Source organism: Molossus molossus, unplaced genomic scaffold (genome assembly GCF_014108415.1).
Source record: "Molossus molossus isolate mMolMol1 unplaced genomic scaffold, mMolMol1.p scaffold_m16_p_16, whole genome shotgun sequence".
Classification (NCBI taxonomy): domain Eukaryota; kingdom Metazoa; phylum Chordata; class Mammalia; order Chiroptera; family Molossidae; genus Molossus; species Molossus molossus.
In genome coordinates, this window is record NW_023425351.1 from 23297698 (window position 1) to 23312094 (window position 14397).

General features: G+C 39.8%; 1 long non-coding RNA gene across 1 annotated transcript in view; it reads right to left on the minus strand.

The window, feature by feature from the left end:
• Positions 1–1668: 1668 nt before the first annotated feature.
• The window catches only part of LOC118631672, a 78399-nt gene continuing 65670 nt past the window's right edge, over positions 1669–14397 (minus strand). Inside the window, exon 7 of the long non-coding RNA XR_004959886.1 lies at positions 1669–1774. This is a non-coding gene — a long non-coding RNA (uncharacterized LOC118631672). The remainder of the gene's footprint in view (positions 1775–14397) is intronic.

Genomic DNA, 14397 nt, shown 5'->3' on the forward strand with positions numbered 1-14397 from the left:
GAGGGGGCTCATTGCCCTGCATCCTAAAATCCTTGGGCTCAGGGAAGCAGGCCCTGTGAACTTTGGGGCAACGACTCTCTTAGGGCTATTTTTGAGAAGTGGGCATATCTAGAAAAAGGCTGTGTCCTACCAGAGATGTGTGGCTCAACTATAGCCAGACAGGGAGCTGTGAAAGCTGTTCCATGAAACCCCTCTCTGCTCTTTCCCTGCTCATACCTTTGTCCTGGCCTGTTGCTCCCCACCTCTTACCATGTCTTCTATGGGACTCCCGCTCCCAGCCCTCATGTTTCTACTTGGTCATTCTGAAATCCTTACAGTTCCCTGAAGGAGCCCTGTCTTCTCTGCTTTGCATATTAAAGACAGAGGAAGCAGCTCCTTAATCATTTTATTGGCGTGTCTCCTATTTATCATCAAGACCCAGCCCAGGTGCCACCTCTGGGCAGTCTTCATCCCCATCCTACAAAGTGCCCATGTGTCCCCATGGCCTCATTAGTCAGAACGTGGCTGAGAGGACTGCCCACTCTTCTGGAAGTGCCTTGAATGAAGAGGCCAGATTAAATCATCTTTGCTGCGGTAACACAGTACAGTGTCTGATGCTTGGAAGTGCTGAGCAAATGTTGGCAGAACAAATCATTAAGAATCTCCACTACGCCCTGGCCAGTTTGGCACAGCGGTTAGAGTACTGACCTGTGGTCCAGAGAGACCCGGGTTCGGTTCCCGCTAAGGGCATGTACCTCGGTTGTAGTTTGTCCCCGGCCCTGGTTGGTCGTGCGGGTGGCAGCCACTCGATGTGTCCCTTTCACGTCGATGTTTCTCTCTCTCTCTCTCCCTCCCTCCCACTCTATCTGAACAAAAAAATGGAAAAATGTCCTTGGGTGAGGATAAAAAAAAAAAAAAGAATCTCCACTACAACCTTCTCTACTCTGTAAGTAAGCTGCTGACTGCTCTCCCCTAAAAGTTCATAAAATCGTATTGAAAAAGTGCATATTTTCGCCTGTCTCCTTCGGTGTTGAATAGACTAATGCCTATTTAGCAGTGAAAGTTTTGTAAGAAGCCTTATATTCCTTGGAGGTAAAAGGCCACATATATTTTATTTTTATTTTTTAGGGGCCATATCTATTTTAAAATTCAGTAATGATTTTGATCCGTGGTTATTGACACATCTTTTCTTGTGTTCTGCTTATAGAGAATACAGGTGCCCTGAACTACTTAGGAAAGTGATACAATTTTTTAAATGACTAAAAATGATTATACATTATCCCACATTCTTGTCAGATGAAATAAGAGAGATATTCTGAAAGAGAAAAATGAAACAAAACCAACCATTGATTTGTTCATATACTCTCTACCCTTCAACAGGGGAGAACCAACTATTCTTTTTTAAGAGTGTAGTCTGCCAAACATTTCCTTTTTTTCCCCTGAGATAATACGTCCAGGCATCACACGCCACATTGCCACAGTCAGCAACTACAGATGAGGAGGATACAGATTCAGAAAGTAATCCAAAAAAAGAATATTCACTGGGTATCAGTGGCTGTTCCTCGTGGCTTCTGATATAGGAAGGTCCTTGCTGAATAACAGTAATGGTTTACCGACCACAAAACACTTCCTCTTAAATATGGCTCCACTGTGTCCCTTCATTTTCTTCAAAATCAACTCTTCCACCTACCTTTGCTTCAAGGTGCCCTTGGCATTGATGCCTGGCCTTCCATGAATGGTAACAAGTGGAGCTGAGGGATTCCAAGTCTGATATACTTTCCAACAATATTACCACCTAGAATTTGTCAAATAAATGGAGCAGAAAAGGCTTTAAAAGCTTGACTTTTCTGGGAAAACTTCAAATATGAGCATTTAAAAAATGCAATGAAAACAGAACGTTTCAATTACTTCTTGTATCCCTGAGACACCTCCAAGAAAATGCCCTAAAAATGTCACCATAAAGAGAGAGAACATTATCACTATCAGCAAAGAAACTTCTGAAGCACAGGAAGAGCTTTGACCAGCTCCAAGGTGGGTGACTGGTGCGAAAAGGGTATGGGCTTTGTAGTAACAGACCAAGTTCAACTCCTGCTCCCTCATTTAGTAGCTGTGTAACTTTGGATAAATTACTTAATTTTGTGAAGCCTATCTTTCCAAATTTCATTTGGATTCCTAACAGCCTCATGATTTTATTGTTCATTCATTCAAGTAATTAATAAATGTTTATTTATTGATTAATTACTAGGAACTAGATGCCATGCTGGGTGCTAGAAATCCAACAATAAGATACAATGGTTTCCCTCAAGGATTTCATTGTCTAGGAGCAGAGACAGTTGAATAAACGGAATAATTGCAGTACATTGTAATAATTGCCGTGATACCGGCAAGTTCAAGTAGTACAAAGGAAAAAGTGATCAGGTTGACTTGGGACAACCAAAGAAGGCTTTAAAGTAGAGCTAAAGTTTCAGCATCGTTTAATAGACAAGCAACAGTGGTGAGCGGAAAGATGTGCAAAAACAACAGAATGCTCAGTGGCATGATGTGAAAATTAGCTGCTTCAAGAGTTTGGACACATCAAGTAGCTCAGCATGTCATTTTGAATGAACAGAGTCATAGCAATACTTCTTAGGACCCCCATCTCTTTCCCATTCATTTTCTTCTTATCACAAAGTGCTCCCCCAGCCCTCCTACAAGTCCTGAAAAGCCTGCCCCACCTCCTAGCCCCCACATCTCTTGTTCCTATTTCCCTCCCACTTCTTCCTTATTCTACATCATAATGTGGACCACAAAGGGGTCATATACTAAACCTGACAAACTCAGGAGAGGCTTGTATGGCAGGCTTTACAAACTCAGAGACCTAAAGTAACCACATAGGATGGTCTGAAATTAAAACTTCCAAATTAAAAGGGAGTCACAGCTGGAAGTCATGTCGTAGGCCACTATCTTCCTTGACAAAGGTCAATATTTACCTTAACTGAGCCTGTCTATTATCTTTTTGCATCTGTGATAACATACCTTTGAAATGTCAGGGTAATTTCTTTTTTCCAGACCCCTCAGGGCACAATCTCCCACCAAAGCAGGAGACCACAGAACCCCTCATTATTATTGTTATTTAATCGTGTTAATTAACTGTTAACTATCCTATACCCACCAATGTAAAAGAAGCATTTGCCTATTCATTTTACTTTTTATCCAATCCCAGAGATTTCCCCATTTTTTCTTTCTCCTGCCTCCCTAATGTATCACCAATGGATTTCATGTAACCCCCTTACACCTTCTCCTTTAATTCTAATGTATAAAATAAGGCGAAAAACCGCCATTTTTTGGAGCACTTTCTCAGTCCCTTGAGATGTTGCTTCCCAGCAACTATCCTCAGTTTGGCTCACATAAACTCAAAAATTCTTACAGGTCTTAGACATTTTTTAGATTGACATTTACTTGGCATAGTGCAGCAGGGTTTCAAAGAAGTCCACCCAGGACCACCTTGCAGACCCAAACCAGTGCTAGGTACCAGCAGGGGCCTGCTGTGCCCTACCAGCTCCTCGTTTTACACTGGGTGAAGTTGGCTGAGTTTTTCTTGGAATTCCAGACCTCCTAATTTTAAGGTAAGAGGCCCTGACTTTATTTGAGCTGTGGTTTTGTTTTGTTTTTTAATCCCTGAAGTAGAATGAAAGATTAAGAGTTGAGATAACCCAAGATAAATATGAGTTGAGGTAACTCAGGGACAGGAGACAAAAAAAAAAGAGTGGCTGATTTTTAATTTTGAGTTACTGAGAATTTGAATAAAACCATTTGCTGGATAAATAAAGGTCCAAGTTCATGGAGATCTGAAGATAAGGGACCTCTACTTCCTCTGGCTCTACTTTTGGGTATTCTTAGGTGACTAAGAATCTATGTGGAGGTGTCAGAGGGTATCCCTCAAGAAGAGCAGAAGCCCCATCAGGAATTGCAACACAACAGTAATTAATGATTTGATTTGTTTGGGGACGTGCATCAAACTGGTTTCCTGTTGCTCCGAGTCCTCACATTTGTATTATACAGCCATGGAGAGAAACCGAGACATGTAAGAGGGTCGAAGTGATGTGGGAGGTGACAGTCCCTGAGATTCCACTCTAATCCAATATGTAAATGCTTTACTTTTATGCACTAAAACATATTAACTTCCAAGAGGGCATAATTTACCTGCTACAACAGGTAAAAGGACAAGCTTCGATTCTGTTTATTCCAGATAAAATATCATGGTTATCTAATATCTAAATGTAGGTTACTAATTAGCCTTGAAAGACTCAGAGAAATAATATCCTTTCCTCTTCTAAAAACAAAAAACAAACAAAAAATAAAAACCCAGCTTATAGGGTTCCTAGGCCTGACTGGATACTGTCACAATTGGATTCCAAAAAAAAATTTTTTTTAATCCTTACCCATGGATATTTTTACATTTTATTTTCAGACAGAGTGTGTGTGTGTGTGTGTGTGGGAGAGAGAAAGAGAGAGAGAGAGAGAGAGAGAGAGAGAGAGAGAGAGAGAGAGATATCAATGTGAGAGAGACACATTGATTGGTTGTCACCCACATGACCCCAATGGGGGCCGGGAATGAACCACAACCTTGGTACATGCCCTTGGTAGGAATCAAACCCAGGATTCTTTGGTACACAGGCCAATGCTCTAACCACTGAGAAAACTGGCCAGGGCAGATTCCAAAAATTTTTATTAGTGGCCTAGCCTCTATGTCTTATTAAAATCAAACTGACCTAATCCAATTCAGTGGAACCCAGAACGGAAATGAGCTGTAACATTTCTAAAGAATTACCTAAAGCTTCCATCCTGACATACCTTAATTGTAAACTTTATAACTTTTATACATGAAAATAAAGGATTCTTATACTTTAGAAGTTTTAACTAAAAAACATAGATTATCATAGATTTATAAGAAATTTTGATCAGCAACTAAACTCAGTAGCCAAAGGGCTTTCTCCCTGTATGACAACAATCTCGGCTATAGAAATGTTATGCAAACAAACAGAAAAGATAGTATATAGGTTCTCTTTGTTTACATTCCTCATTCTATTTTTTTCTCACTTTAATTTTTATAAATCTAATTAATTTATTTTTGTTTCAGATATTTCTCCTTTTCACCCATTGATACCCCCTTCTCATTCCTGCCCCTTTCCACCCAGCATTGTCTATGTCCATTGGTTATGCTTATATGCATAAGTTCTTTGGTTTTTCTCTTCCCTCCTCCCAGCCCCCTCCTCTGAAATTTGTCAGTCTGAACCCTACTTTTATGTCTCTGGGTTTATTTTGTTTATCACCTTATTTTTTTCATTATATTACACAAATAAGTGAGATCATGTGATACTTGTCTTTCTCTGATTGGCTTATCTTGTTTAGCACAATACTCTCCAGGTCTCTCCATATTGTCTCAAAGGATTGTAAAGGACAAACACATGACCTTGCCCCCTGGATTTTTAAGGGTATGGCAAGAACTATCTGCTAATAGATAACCACTGCATTGTATAGATAACCATTGCTTTGTGTACACAGAAACTGATTGTTCCCTCAGGCATAACAGCTAACTGCAAATATCTGCTTCTGTACTTGCTTGCTTGCTTGCATATCCTTAATCCAAATTCCTTAACAGGGGCTAAGACAACTATATAAGCAACCGTCCCCCTGAGCTTGGGGCTGCTCTCTCCTCTGAGTAGGATAGGACAGTCGCCGCGCAGCTAATAAAGCCCTCTTAATTTGAACCCAGTTCGGAGTCTGAGTCTGGTCTGTCTTGTTGGTCTACAACAAAATATGAGGTCTTCCTTTCTTACAGTTGCATAGTATTCCACTGTGTATATGTACCATAGCTTTTTAATTTTTTTTATACTCACCCAAGGACATTTTTTGCATTTATCTTCAGATAGAGTAGGAGGGAGAGAGGGGGAAAGAGAGAGAGAAACATCGATGTGGGAGGGACACACTGACTGGTTGCCAACCACATGACCCCAACCATGGCCGGAACAAACTGCAACCGAGGTACATGCCCTTAGTGGGACCCGAACCTGGGACTCTTTGGTCCACAGGTTGACGCTGTAATGGCGGAGCCAAACCAGCCAGGGCGTACCACAGCTTTTTTATCCACTCATCTATTGATGGACATTTGGACTGTTTCCAGATCTTAGCGACAGTAAATAGCGCTGCTATGAACATAGGGTTACACATATTTGTTCTGATTGGTGTTTCAGGCTTCTTAGGATATGTTCCTAGAAATGGGATTACTGGGTCAAATGGCAGTTCGGTTTTTGATTTTTTGAGGAAGCATTATATTGTTTTCCATAGTAGCTGCACCAGTCTGCATTCCCACCAGCAGTGTACTATAGTCCCCTTTTCTCCACATCCTCCCCAGCACTTGTTGCTTGATCATTTGTTGATGGCGGCCATTCTGACAGGTGTGAGGTGATACCTCATAGTTGATATACTTATTATTTATTTACTTATTTATTTATATTAATTTATTTATGTTACAGATGTTTCTCCTTTCCCCCAGACACCCTCCTCCCTATCTCCCTCCCCACCCCTGTACAAGCATTGTTATCTATGCCCATTGGTTACTCACACATGCACATAACTCCTTTGATTTATCTCATCCCTCACCCCTGCCCCCTTCCTCTGAAGTTTGTTAGTCTGAACTGCACTCCTTTCTATATCTCTGGGTCTATTTTGTTCATCAGCTTTTTTGGTTCATTATATTCCACAAATAAGTAAAATCATGTGGTATTTGTCCTTCTATGATGGGCTTATTTCATTTAGCATAATGCTCTCCAGGTCCCTCCATGTTATGTCAAAGGATAAAAGATGTTTTTTTTTTTTTTTCTCACAGCTGTATAGTATTCCATTATATAGATGTACCACTGTTTTTTTATCCACTCAAATATTGATGGACACGGGCTGTTTCCAGATCTTAGCAATTGTAAATAGTGCTGCTATGAACATAGGGGTAGATATATTCTTTCTGATTGGTATTTTAGGCCTCTTAGAATATATTCCTAGAAGTGGGATCACTGGGTCAAATGGCAGTTCAATTTTTAACTTTTTGAGGAAACACCATATTGTTTTCTATAGTCGCTATACCAGTCTACATTCCCACCAGCAGTGTACTAGAGTATGCTTTTCTCCACACCTTCACCAGCACTTCTTGTTTGATGATTTGTTGATGGCAGCCATTCTGGCAGGTGTGAGGTGATACCTCACAGTCATCATAATTTGTATCTCTTTGATGATTAGTGATGTTGAGCATTTCTTCATACGTCTCTTGGCCATTTGTATGTCCTGTTTGAAGAGGTGTCTCTTTAGGTCCTCTCCCCATTTTTAAATTAGATTCTTTGTCTTTCTTTTGTTGAGTTGTATGAGTACTCTATATATTTTGAAAATTAACCCCTTATCTGTATTGTTTGCAATTATGCTTTCCCATTCAGTGGGTTCCCTTTCCATTTTGATGGTTGTTTCTTTTGATGTGCAGAAGCTTTTTAATTTGATGTAGTCCCATGTGTTCATTTTTTCTTTTGTTTCTCTTGTCTTAGGCATTGTATCAGTGATAATTCTGCTGAGTGTGATGTCTGAAATTGTTGCCTATATTTTCTTCTAGGATTTTTATGGATTCACGAGGCACATTTAAGTCTTTTATCCATTTTGAGTTTATTCCTGTGTATGGTGTAAATTGGTGGTCTAGCTTCATTTTTTTGCATGTAGCTGTCCAATTTTCCCAACACCATTTATCAAAGAGGCTGTCTTTACTCCATTGTATACTCTTGCCATCTTTGTTAAATATTAATTGATCATCATGTCTTGGGTCAATTTCTGGATTCTCTGTTCTGTTCCATTGATCTATATGCCTGTTCTTGTGCCAGTACCAGGCTGTTTTGATTACAGTGGCTTTGTAGTATTACCTGATACCAGTATTGTGATCCCTCCTACTTTGTTATTCTTTTTTCAAGATTGCTGTGGCTTTTTGGGGTCTTTTTTGGTCCCATATAAACTTTTGAAGTGTTTGTTCTAGTTCTGTGAAATATGTCATTGATATTTTAATGGGGATTTCACTGAATCTATAAATTGCTTTGGGTAGTATGGACATTTTAATGATGTTAATTCTTCCAATTCCTGAAAAAGATATATTCTCCCACTTTTATATATCTTCCCCTATTTCTTTTTTCAATTTCCTGTAGTCTTCTGCGAACAAGTTCTTTACTTCATTGGTTAAATTTATTCCTAGGTATCTTAATTATTTTGTTGCAATAATAAATGGGATTGTTTTTTTAGTTTCTCTTTCTGTGTGTTCATTATTGGTGTATAAAAATGCCAATAATTTCTGGATGTTGATTTTGTATCTTGCTATTTTGCGAAATTTATTTATTAAATCTGGTAGTTTTTTTGATGGAGTCTTCAGGGTTTCCTATGTACAATATCATGACATCTGCAAATAATGACAGTTTCACTTTTTTCCTTTCCAATTTGGATCCCTTTTATTTTTTCTTTTTGTCTGATTGCTATGGCTAAGACATCCAGTACTATGTAAAATAAGAGTGGTGAAAGTGGACATCCCTGTGTTATTCCTGTTCTTAAGGGAAATTCTTTGTTTTTTCCCATTGAGTTTGATGTTGGCAATATGTTTGTTATAAATGGCCTTTATTATGTTGAGATATGATCCTTCTATTCCCACTTTGCTGAGAGTTTTTATCAAAAATGGATACTGGATTTTGTCAAATGCTTTTTCAGCATCTATTGATATAATCACATGATATTTATCTTTCATTTTGTTTATGTGGTGTATTACATTTATCAATTTATAAATATTATATTAGCCTTGCTTCCCTGGGATAAATCCCACTTGGTTGTGGTGTATAATTTTAAAAAATATATTGCTGGATTCGGTTTGCTAATAATTTGTTAAGGATTTTGGCATTTATATTCATCAGGAATATTGGACTGTAATTTTCTTCCTTTGTAGTGTCTTTATCTGGTTTTGAGATTAGGATTATGCTGGCCTCATAAAAAGAGCTTGGAAGTCTTCCTTGTTCTTGAATTTTTTAGAATAGTTTGAGGAGCATAGGTGATAGTTCTTCATTGAATGTTCGGTAAAATTCCCCTGTGTAACCGTCCGGACCAGGGCTTTCATTTGCTGAGATTTTATTGATTACTTCTTCTATTTCCTTAATTGTTATTGGTCTGTTTAGGTTTTCTGACTCTTCCCAGTTGAGTTCTGGAATAGCATATAATTCTAAGAATTTTTCCATTTCACCTAGGTTGTTCAATTTGTTGGCATATAAATTCTGTAGTGTCCATTGTTCCTTCACCTGTTTCATTTCTGATTTTATTAATTTAGGTTCTCTCTCTTTGTTTCTTGGTGAATCTGGCTAAAGGTTGATCAATCTTGTTCATCTCTTCAAAGAACAGCTCTTGGTTTCATTGATCTTATATATATATATATATATATATATATATATATATATATATTTTTTTTTTTTTAGTCTCTCTGTCATTCATTTCTGCTCTGATTTTTATTATTTCTTTCCTTTTACTAACTCTTGGTTTTTGTTGTTGTTGTCTTTCTCAATCTTTAAGTTGTTGGGTTACATAGTTTATTAGAAATTTTTCTTATTTCTTGAGATAGGCCTGTATTGCTATGAATTTCTCTCTCAGGACTGCTTTTGCTGTGCCCCATAGATTTTGTATTGTTGTGCATTCATTTTAATTAGTTTCCAGAAAGTTTTTCATTTCTTTCTTGATCTTATTTGTAACCCATTGTTTAATAACATGCTATTTAGCCTCCATGTGTTTGACTGTGTTTGAGTGTTTTTATTGTAATTGATTTCTAGTTTCATGCCATTGTGATCTGAGAAGATGCTTCATATGATTTCAATCTTCTTGAATTTGTAGAGACTTACTTTGTGTCCTTACAGGTAGTCTTTGAGAATGTCCCATGTGCTCTTGAGAAGAATGTATATTCTGCAGCTTTGAGGTGAAATGTTCTGTAAATATCAGTTAAGTCTAGTTCGTCATTTAAGGACTCTCTTTCTTTGTTAATTTTTTGTCTAGAAGATCTATCCAGTGGTGTCAGTGGGGTGTTAAAGTCACCCACTATGATTGTATTGCTATTGATCTCTTCCTTGAAGTCCTCCAGAAGTTTTTAATACATTTTGATGCTCCGGTATTTGGTGAATATATGTTTACTAGGGTTATATCCTCTTGTTGGATTAATCCCCTTAATATTATGTACTGACCTTCTTTGTCTCTTATTATGGCCCTTGTTTTAAAGTCTATCTTAGCAGATATAAGTATTGCTACACCAGATTTTTTTCATTTTCATTTGCCTGGAAAATCGTTTTCCATCCCTTCACTTTCATCCTGTGTAAGTCTTTTGTTGTGAGTTGGGTCCTATGTCTTTTTCTTTTTTAATCTTCACCCTAGGATATTTTTCTATTTGTCTTCAGATAGAGTTGGAGGGAGAGAGAGGGAGAAAAAAGGAGAGAGAGAGAGAGAGAGAGAGAGAAACATTGATGTGAGTGGGACACATAGACTGGTTGCCTCCTGCATGACCCTGACCAGGGGCTGGAGATGAACCACAACTGAGGTACATGCCCTTTGCCAGAATCAAACCTGAGACTCATTGGTTTGATGAGTGGGCCGATGCTGTACCACTAAGCCAAACCAGCCAGGGCTACTCTATGTCTTCTTATTGGAGCATTTAAGCCATTTACATTTAAGGTTATATTGATAAATACTTATTAGTTGCCTTTTTAATTTTATGCCTGTGTTCCTCTCTCTCTCTATTTTTCTTCTTCTTACAACAGTCTCTTTAGCATTTCTTGCAGTGCTGGTTTGGTGGTGGTAAATTTCTTTAGTTTTTTTTTGTTTTGTTTTGTCTGTGAAGCTCTTTATTTCACCTTCAATTTTGAATGATAGCCTTGTTGGACAGAGTAGTCTTGGAGTCAGACCCCTGCCTTTCATTACTTTGTATAATTCATGCACTCCCTTCTGGCCTGCAGTGTTTCTATTGAGAAATCAGCTGATAGTCTAATGAGAGCTTCCTTGTAGGTAACTTTCTGTCTCTCTCTTTCTTCCTCTAAGATTCTTTCTTTGTCTTTAATGTTTGCCATTTTAATTATGATGTGTTTGGCTAAGGGTCTTTTTGGGTTCATCTTGCTTGGGACTCTCTGTGTTTCCTGGACTTGTGTGACTTTTTCCTTCACCAAATTAGGAAAGTTTTCTGTCCTTATTTCTTAAAACAGGTTCTCTATCCCTTTTGCTGATTCTTCTCCTTCTGGTACCCCTATGATGTGAATGTTGTTACATTTCGTATTGTCCCAAAGCTCCCTTAAACTCTCCTTCTACTTTTTAATCCGCCCCCCCTCCCCCAATTTGCTGCTCTGTTTTTTAACCTTGTCTTCGAACTCACTGATTTGTTCTTCAGCTTCTTCTAATCCACTATTGAGACCTTCTAAGGTATTTTTGATATCAGCTAAGTCATTCTTTATTTCCACTTGATTTTTATTCATAGCTTCTACCTCTTTTTTTATGCTTATGTAGTTCCCATTGAGATTTTTTTTTTTTTAATCCTCACCCGAGGACATTTTTCCATTTTTTGTTCAAGTAGAGTGGGAGGGAGAGAGAGGAACAGAGAGAGAGAGAGAAACATCAATGTGAAAGGAACACATCGAGTGGCTGCCACCCGCACAACCAACCAGGGGACAAACTGTAACCGAGGTACGCGCCCTTAGCGGGAACCGAACCCGGGTCTCTCAGAACCGCAGGCCGACGCTCTAACCACTGAACCAAACCGGCCAGGGCTCCCATTGAGATCTTTATAATTCTCATTAAGTTGCTTGTAGTTCTCACTAAATTGTTTGAGCACCTTTAAAATCATTGCTTTGAATTTTTTATCTGACAAATTGCTTGCTTCCATTTCATGTAGTTTCTTTTTTGGTGATTCCTCCTTTTCTTTCATTTGGGTGTTGTTTCTTTGACTCACCATTTTAGCAGTCTGGTAGTTCTGGGCCTGGTGAGGGATGTGAAATATGTAGGCAGGTTGGTGTATATCAAATAAGGCTGTTGTGCCTCTCACTGTTTTGGTGTATTGCGCCTCTTGCCTGCTATGGGTCTTGGAGGATTGACAACTGGTGGCTGGTATTGGTCTGTCATGGTAGCCACTGCTGGGGTGCATGGTGTCCACTTGGTGTATTGCTGGGCTGTGTGGGTCCTGCTGGTGTACTTCTGGGGTGTGTAGGTCCTGCTGGTGTGCTGCTGGGGTACATGTGTCCCACTAGAGTTCTGCTGAGGTGCATGGGTCCAGCTGGTATGCTGCTGGGTTGTATAGATCCAGCTGGTGTGCTGCTGCCTGGTGGGGCTCAGCTCCTGGTCAGTTGCTGCTGATGCTGATGGGGACTATGGTCAGCTCCTTGTTTGTGCTGCTACTGCTGCTGCTGCTGTTGCCAGGGGTTGTTGTCAGCTCCCAATCCTCTGCTGCTGTTTAAGGCTGAGGATGCTCAGCTCCCGGGACATTTTTGTTGCTGGGGGAGGGGCTCCACTCCAAATCAGCTGCTGCGGTTGTCAGGGGTGGGTTTCAGCCACCTGAGCCTTGTTGCTGCTTGGGCTGGGGCACCATTCCTAATCAGCCTCTGCTGATGCTGCTGGGTTGGGTCTCAGCTGCCAATCTGTGTTGCTGCTTCCTGGGGATGGATGTCTGCTCCTGAGCCTCTGCTGCTGAGGGTATGTGTCAGCTCCCAAGCCTCAGCTGCTGTTGGGGGTGGAACTCCATTCCCACCCAGTCACTGCTGTTGTGGGGATGGGGCTTGGCTCCCGGCTGGTTGCTTTTCCCCCGAGTAGATACCTTGACAGTGCTGCTACTATATGCTGGTCCACATTGACACAGTGGGGTCCACTGTTTCAACAAAACATGGTACACTGGTGGGCTCAGGTCACTTGGCCCTAGCTGCTCCCTGCTGCCTCCTCCCAGAGAAGACCAGGGATCTTATAAAATGGTGGGGCCTCCCGGCCGAGCAGGGAGAAGCACCCTGACAAGCCGCTTACCGTGGTAGCTGGCTGTTCCCTGTCCACAGCATAGGAAACCTCTGCCCCATGTTTCTGCATTGCTTGAGGTTGATTGTCCACACTCACGTCTACTCACACTCTCTCTTACACTTGCTCACACTCTCACACACTCACCTTTGCTCTGGTCCTGCCGCCGCCATCTTTTTTCCCCCTATGTTTCTTATTCTATTGAATCTTCACTGAATTCTTATCACACTCAACATTTGTCAGTCAGCTGGCTCTTGCCTTCTGTGCCTAATGTTACTTTAACTCAATGTAATAGTCTTAACCCAGCAACTTTGCTACCTTTGTTGCAGGATGAGCACAGCGATGATTGCGTCTTGTTTACTGACCACCTGCTTGTTCCTAGAATGGTTTACAGCAAACTCCTATTGATAATGCTGACTATTCTTTTAACTTTATTTTATATAGAGAGAGAAGAAGGGGGGGAGGAGAGAGAGAGATACATCAGTTTGGTTTTTCACTTATTGATGCATTCATTGGTTGATTCTTGTATGTGCCCTGACCAGGGATCAAACCTACAACCTTAGCATATTGGGACAATGCTCTAACTGACTAGAGCTACCTGGCCAGAGCCAATAATGCTGACTTAATTTGGTTTACAGATAGACCTTTGAAAGGTCAATAAGGATGCCATCAAGCTGAATATGCAATAAGTTGCATAGTAGACATAATAGAAGGTTCTTATTTACCTGAATAAGATCTACCCAACAAGCTGAATTAGTTGTCAGGCTTGTCAATTGGCCAAAGATCAAATAGCCAATATTTACATTGATAGTAGCTATACTCTTTGGTGTAGGTCATGACTTTGGAATGTTGTGGAAGCAGTGAGGCTTTTAAACTTACTCAGAGAAGCCCATAAAGAATAGAAATATGTTACAGAATTATTAGATGTCATACAAAAATGAAAACAATTGGCAATTATCAAAATTCCAGGACATTCTGAAGCTACCACCATGAAAGCAAAAGGAAATTATTTAGCTGATGCTACAGCTAGACAGACAGCATTAAACAGCCAAATCATCGAGACCCGGGGGTGCTCCTTGCTTCCTATTAAATACATAAAAGACTTGATTTTAAAGCTCCAATGGGCCACTGCAAAAGAAAGAAGGATATGGCAACAAAAGGGGGGAAGCTTTGAGCCAGACAAACAGATGTGGTTTAGAACGAATCAGAAACCAATCTTACCTTTAGGGGTTCAATTACCTATACTTTAACATATACATGAGCTAACACACTGGGGTCCTGAAAAGATGATTTCATAGAATAAACGATATTACTAGAGACCTTCTAATGAGCTTGTAAAGTATATAGCTGATGTTCTAT